Genomic DNA, 7384 nt, shown 5'->3' with positions numbered 1-7384 from the left:
GACCCTAGAAGTAAGTCAAGGCAAGGAGGAGAAATTTGGAGCGTGAGCGGCTCGTCGCGAAAGCGGGCTAACTCAGTGCGGAGAGAGACGCCTACTGGAATGGGCAGCAATCCAACTGGGCTTACTGGAATTTCTACTGGGCAAGAACAACAGACTGCACCGCCAGCCAAGCGCCGTGGCCGATCCAAGAAGCATCAAGCCGTCGAAGGAGTCGCCGCCGGTGGTAGGTACACCGTGAGGCAGCGTGCCCAAAGGGGCCCGCGATGCGGCTGCGAATGCATCGACCCACAGGAGACACAACGTGAAAGACTCGGAACACCGAGAAGACAAAATTGGCGCCGATCGTGAACATCGCAACGACAACGACGAAGTCAAGGCAAGCAGGAGGAAGTTAAGCCTCAGCGCGAAGCGTCTAGGCAGAGCCAGGAACCGGCCTTTATCTTTGTGTTTACTTCAGTCCGTCCCCAGCAGTCCCTAGCTCTGGTCCCTCCCTAGAAATCCCTGTCCTTAGCAACATTTGTTTGTTGCTCATGTAAATAAAAATTTTGGATATGATTGCCATACAAAGTAAGCTTATGAATTGTATAAACACATTTTTTATTTTCTGTTTCTATGTGAATTGGATTTGTTGACACGTTGGTATTAGTTGTGTCCAATCACGTGACTACTTTTATTTCGCAGGCGCAGATTTGAATCAGTCGGAGCGCAGAGACACGCGGTCTCTGCCGTTACGCGGCCACGCTACTTACCTCGGCTACGTTAGGACAATGGGTTAGGACATCGCCGTTAATTGCGCTTGAGGTGCACCGGGATTGTTTGCTAGCTGTTGCGCTAATTGCGTTTGGGTCACATTCTCTCGTTTTATACTCGCGAGTTTGCGCAGTTGCGCGTCCTTTGTTTAAAGTTTTCTTTTCAGTGCGGTGAGCATTGTGCCTGCCGCCTCGTGTCCTCATTGGAATGTAAGGACCAAATTAACCACCTGCTGAGTCACCAGCACATGACAAGTATCTGTGCCCTGTGTGCAAAGCTGAATTTGCTTGTCTGAAATCCCCAGGTAGGCATGTGCGAAATAAGCACCCCGAAGCTGCGAGCTTATCAGCTCGTGAGAAAACTTACGCATGTGACCTCTGTTGTAATGCTTTTCTCCACCGTCGTGATCTGTTGCAGCACCACGAGCAGGAGCATGGCTTTGTGGCGAGACACAGCACGATTCAGTTATCTTCCATTGCAGGTGAGAAAGAATCACGTGTTCTTAGTTTTTGTTTGTGCATGCACGCATGAAGGAATATGTTAGCTTGTGTACAGGCAAGGAGCTTTGTCTGAAGCACGCCCACTGTGTTGCGCAGAGCTAAAACAAAAGGGAAATTTTATAGATTCAGTGGTTTTTATAGCAAAAATGTTAGTTTAAAAAGCTCCCTGTGGGACATTAAGCTCCATAAAACCAAACCAAAGCTAGTCGCTTTGGGACATTAAGCTCCATAAAACCAAACCCATCAAACTGTTTTTTTTTAACTTTTTAATCAGCTTTCATTGAGAAAATGATTATGCTTGCAGTATACACAAGTATCTGTACCCATCTATAAGAACTTTGATTACCATCATGGTTCTAGATCCTAAATGCCCTGTGTAATTAGTATAAAACTTAATGAATTCTCATTCTCCTAAGGCACTTTCCGGTCATTTCATAAAGGTCTCCACAGTGAATGCATTCTGCTTTATTTTCAGAAAGCATTCGATACAGATTTTGCTATGCTCCTGGCTCACGTCGAAATATATAATACTTTGGCTCTAAAACTGATTCACTGACCATCCACAGAAAGCAGCGATAAAGGGTGTCGAAGCTCATGTCCTCTTGACTACATCAGGACCCTGCTTTATGCCCCCATTTTCAGCAGTGATATTGGTTCTGGTGTAGCATAAAAAATTAGACTATACATGGATGACTGTTTTCATACAAGAGAGAAAGATGATTTGGACAGCTTTACAAATTGACCTTGAAACATGAGCTCTTGTTCTCAAAAGTGGGTCTTGTCCGCAAGATTTTTTAAGTGTTGTCACCAGAAAGCTGCACCCTGTGCAGTCAATGGCATTATAACAAATTATAAAAAATATATTAAAAAATTATATACAAATTATATTAAAAAAAGGGAACAAATGGAACCAATTATAACAAATGGAAAATCTGGGGATTTGCATCACATCTCCAACGCAACAAATTGTTCTTCAGGATACTGAGTGGAATTACTTTAAAGCAGCGAACTGAAACTGAACCTTGGCACGTGGCCAGTGGCAAGGCTTTGGTTGGTGCAGCGACGGCAACGCAGACATTGTACGCATGCTGTATGGCTGAAATAGTAATTGGAAGTGCAGACTCAGTTTATAAAATGCCCAATGCGATCAAATACGGGCCTCAAAATTACTTGCTCAAGCGGTGAGTGGGCAGTCACATGCAATTATTGATTGTGACACTGAAATGTGGTGTTGTGTGCAGAAACCACCTGAACAGAGGCCACGAAATCTGAAGACTTTAAAACGCATTGTGCAGGAATGAACTGCTGCTTGGCTGCCATACTTTAGGGTTGGGAGGGAAGCCCACAGTACAGGAAATGTTTCACTGCATTTCCTGAACCTCGAAAAAAACCTTCGAATTGCCCTTTAAAGGACTAAGGCACCCAAGTTTTGAATGCATGCTTTCTTTCAAACAAGAGATAGACATTACAAAACATGGATCACCGTGTGGCATTCACCTATGACCGCTACATAATTTATTGTTGAATTTCTTCTCTCACGCTGTTTCAGTTTCATCAACTGAACAACAGCTGCTACGTGGCATTATGTCATTTAAGGCGTATTAAAAAAAGGCAATATTCTATATTTTCTTGCGTAATTTACGCACTTTTCCCGGTTTAATTAAGGCTCCAAAAGGGTGTGCACAAATTATGCGCACATCCTACATTGGCACGTATAAAACGAACCCACAACTCGCACTGTTCGCTGGAAAAAGAAAAGGTAGATTGCAAATACAGGTCGATGCATAACACCCCTTCTCCCGAGATGCGGTGCATGCGGAGCTCAGAAGCAATAAATATTCAACAGTACACTCGCAGAGCCAGCAGTCACTTGCATATGGATACAAAAGGCACTAAAACTGCACCCTTACGTGTGCCTGGCTCACTAGTGACAAACGAAACCGCCAACGGCTCGGTAGTTTAAGGTTCTGTATGCAGGAAGTTTGTGCTTGGGAAAGTGACTGTCAGCATGAGCGAGCTAAGTAAATGGCACGCAATTCAAACTTTCTTTACCCAAAGTAATTTACAAATGAATTAACGAGTGTTTCTTTTCACATGTGGGGCTGCCAGGGAATGGGCGAGGGGCACGTAATACCGGTCATGCTCGCCCCTCACATGCAGCAGGTATGACTTTGCAATGGCTTGGGAGCGAAATGATGGAACCTCCACGCCACCCATATCAGTCGCAACTGCACACAGCGACGTGGCCGTGCCAATCTTCTAAAGCCTGCCTTGTGGGCACACTGGCGCAGCGGGGAGCATAAATTACCAGTAATATTTTTTTCCATAAACTCTGGTATCAATTACGCGTGCACAAATTAAAACAGTAAATATGGTAACTGCTGATATGTTGTTTGTCATTCTAACTCTCGAAATGGGTTGACTTGAGTGCTGAACTAAATCTATGTGTCAGCGATTATATTGCATTTTTTGCTGTGACCTTAGTTCAGCTACATGTCGTAGGCATCGTTTGGTTGATGAAACCGAAACAGTGTGAGCGGAGAATTCAATTATATTTTTATTTAGCGGTTGTAAGCGAATACAACACGGTAATAGTATTTTAACTACTAACATCATTTGAAGGACGGTAACTAAAATTGGGTGTCTATAGTCATTTAATCCTTAATGAGGGTATAATTTGCAGTTTCTTTCCCATCAGACAGCATGGAATCAGCACTTGCAGTGCTTAACTCTGAAGGCACGATGCGTTCTTAATTTTAAGAGAATCAAGGTGCACGAAATTTCGAAGAAACACTGTGCTAAAGTCCTTTAAACGACTCTGCCACCTATTCTCAAATACGCGTGCATCATGTGGGACCCCCACACGTGTTCATATCAGTAGCCTAGAAGCGTTACAAAATTGAGCTTCTCGCTTGATCAAAAGTTTCAAATTTTTCTGAGAGCATTTCTAATAATGGCGACTAAACTTGGCCAGTCTTTGCGCTGCGTTCACATTATTGCTCGACATACTTTTTAAGGAAATACCCTTCGATAAAATGTATTTATGAAAGTTACGCACGCCATTTATGAAAGTTACGCACGCAAGTCAGGCAGCATAGCAACAGTGATCCAGTTAAAAAAAACTGTATGCTGCATACTTTTTCGTTACGTCGATGCAATGAAGTTGGCTGCTTTTATAAGTCAAGCACTCACTCCATTGTTCCGCGCTGCCTACGTGATCTATAAGTCCTATTTCAAATCCGCCCCGTCACGGCGTCTGGTATTTTTGTGTGGCTGCAGCAATGAATGAGGGTACAGCCTCGATTTACCTTCAGCAGAGAATATGTTTTAATACTTAATTCAAGAAAACTTGTCTGGGTGATATCAAATTGGATTATAATATGCATAGCTACCACAACAGGGAGAGTGCGCCTGTGCAAAATGTCATCCCCCAGGCTCGTTTTACTTGTCGTCGCTCAATGAGGCTGCAGGGTCCATGGTCATTTCGATACCTGAATGATATAATCGATAGGTAGTCTTAACGCCTCAGGAGCAATGGAACAAGACCACTGCTGCGAACAGACACCAGAACACAACTGCCAGCCGTGACTGCATGAGCCAAGGCCAGGTGCAGTCTCTATTTTCTTCGCCGGGTGGCACGCGCTATCCGGTTCCCGGCGCCACCCAAGAGAGGGTGCTACAGTTACTACCACAGGCTGTAGCTGTCGATGAGTTTCATGTTTCCATGCTGCCAACTCTGAACTTCATGGCGCGAGAGCTGAACCGATGTCACGCCGCCCCGCCTGGAGGAATGGCAAATGGCACGCGCGCACAGACCCTACAAAATAACGCCATCCACGTAGAAATAAAGACTGAAAATTTAAATACTCAAACCTTCTGAACCCAATTTCGGCGATTTTACAGAAATTCTCAATTTAATGCAGTATCCCTTTAAGGAACTTTTCGCCTGCATGTTTGTGTAATGTATTTTTTTTCCATGCACTATCAGATAGTGAAATATTTTCACTCCTGACTATGAAAGCAGCAGCTGATGCAAGGTTTTGTGATTTAATTACCCGGAATTTCTAACTGTCTACCTCGCTTGTTTGTGCTTATATTCTTTCACTTATTTTCGTGGTATTGTCTTCAATGCGTGTTCCTTTCAACCCATGTTTTCTGCTATTGTAAGCTTGATGCAAATAGGTGCTTGTTGACTTGTATACCTGTCATGGCAATGTGTAGGTATTGAAATAAATAACTGAATAAAAACTAATTCTCCATTCTCACCAGCTCCACCATAAGGCAGAGATCTCCGACTGCCTTGTTTTCAACGACTGTTGGCTTCGTTCACTCGAGTAGCACTGTTATCCTCCATCCTCTCTGGATGCTGTTGTCACCTATATGTTATGCATCAACCAACCCCACTGTTCACCTTATGACGGAAGTGGTCTTTCTGGTGCATGAAATGAAAGACAAGTGAAATTGAAATAAATGCATGCAGTGTAAACACACTGGAAACTGGGCATGGTAATCTTAAAAAAAATTTACAGAGCAGTAGGTTGTGTACCGTAATAATGTGCCCTTTTCTTTAATTCAGGATTAGTGTTGACCTTTCAAAGCTTATTTACAGGTTGCTAGATTTGTAAAACGCATTACACCTGCTTTACAAAGTGCACTGAACCATTTTTAAAGCTTAGGTTGACGACAGTAGTGAAATGTAAGTGTTGGTAGTGTTTTGGGTTTTACGCTCATGGAGGTTTAAGGTCTCAAAGTGACTCACGACTACGAGGGACGCTGTACCTGGGGTCCTTTGATGTGCACTGACGTCGCACACAGTAGACTGGCCTCTAGAATTTCAGCTCCAACGAAATGCAACCGCCGCGGCTGGGATTGAACCTGCGTCCTTTCGGGTCAGCACCCAAGCGCCATATCCACTGAGCTACCGTGGCGGCTTGCTGTCTTCAAACAGTATGAGCAGTTATTTAGTAGCTGTGTGTCGTGTAGAGTGATTAACTTCCACTTTTTGGTCAGAACCTACAGCTGGCTGCCTTAAGTCTTGAAAACTGTCGTGTAAATGGTTGGGAACATAGCAAATCAAATGCACTCATAGTGTGGTCTCTCTGCATAAATATGTACAACTTTTTTCTTTTTACAGAATTTCAAGCCTGGAAGGAAAAGACTAAAAGGAAGGAGCAAGCGCAGTTCATCTTGAAAAGAGGGGTGAAGCGTTTGTTCTCGGGAGCGACAAAGAGGTACCTGGAGTGCCACTGTACTGGAGTAGCTGTGCAGTCCGGAGACAAGGCCTTCCTTCCACCGATTCCTTCGGCGCAACGCCAGCGACGAGTCGCATTTCGTCTACCCTGTCTCTTGGACATCCGGCAAATGGTGGCCCTTTATTTTCACCCCCCCCCCCCAGAATTCGGAGGATAAAAATAAGGTCATCATCATTTATTTTACCCTTAAAGGCCTCTATTGAGGTATTACTTAAGTTTGAACATGAAATGTTTAAACTTAGGTACAGACATGGCTATTGAAGTTTTATAGCTAGGAATTCAGTGTTACCAACAATGATGAATGACCTCTAGTGCATGTTTTTCTTTTCTTGCAACAGAAACGACAGGATACATAGGACTCTGCTTGTTTTTTTTTTCGTTAAACCTTTATTCAATGCCCCAGGAAATGCAGCATCCATGGAGAACCTGCTGGCCTTTCGTCTTCCGTCGGCTCCTTCTTTGTTGCCGCTTTTGGCTCAACATGTCATTGGTAGTGGTCATAAAATGTTTCTAGTAAGAACGCTGGACACTACCTTGTCTAAGCCTCTCTTTTCGAAAGTGTACTGCTTGAACTTGAGGTCAAACCATGCATAAGAAGCGCTAGAAATGCAGTTCTATAACAAGTAAAAGGAATCCACTAGTACCCCTGCAGTGCTTTTGGCATTGTGTTGGTTGGTTGGTTTTGGGGGGGAAAGGAAATCGCGCAGTATCTGTCTCATATATCGTTGGACACCTGAACCGCGCCGTAAGGGAAGGGATAAAGGCGGGAGTGAAGGAAGAAAATTGTGTTGTGGCAAATCATATTTTCCAGAAGCTGCAGTTTTGGGTAGAAATGAGGCTTAACTCTATTTTTGAGAAATCTGCTAGAACATAGTTCCAACT

General features: G+C 43.8%; 1 long non-coding RNA gene across 1 annotated transcript; it reads left to right on the top strand.

The window, feature by feature from the left end:
• The first annotated feature begins 739 nt into the window (after positions 1 to 739).
• On the top strand, positions 740 to 7107 carry LOC144136385 (uncharacterized). The gene is made up of 3 exons (XR_013315602.1): positions 740 to 1054; positions 1168 to 1231; positions 6385 to 7107. It is a non-coding gene; the product is annotated as an uncharacterized LOC144136385 (long non-coding RNA).
• Positions 7108 to 7384: the final 277 nt, after the last annotated feature.

Source organism: Amblyomma americanum, chromosome 1, assembly GCF_052857255.1.
Source record: "Amblyomma americanum isolate KBUSLIRL-KWMA chromosome 1, ASM5285725v1, whole genome shotgun sequence".
Classification (NCBI taxonomy): domain Eukaryota; kingdom Metazoa; phylum Arthropoda; class Arachnida; order Ixodida; family Ixodidae; genus Amblyomma; species Amblyomma americanum.
This window is presented reverse-complemented; position numbering and strand designations above follow the sequence as displayed.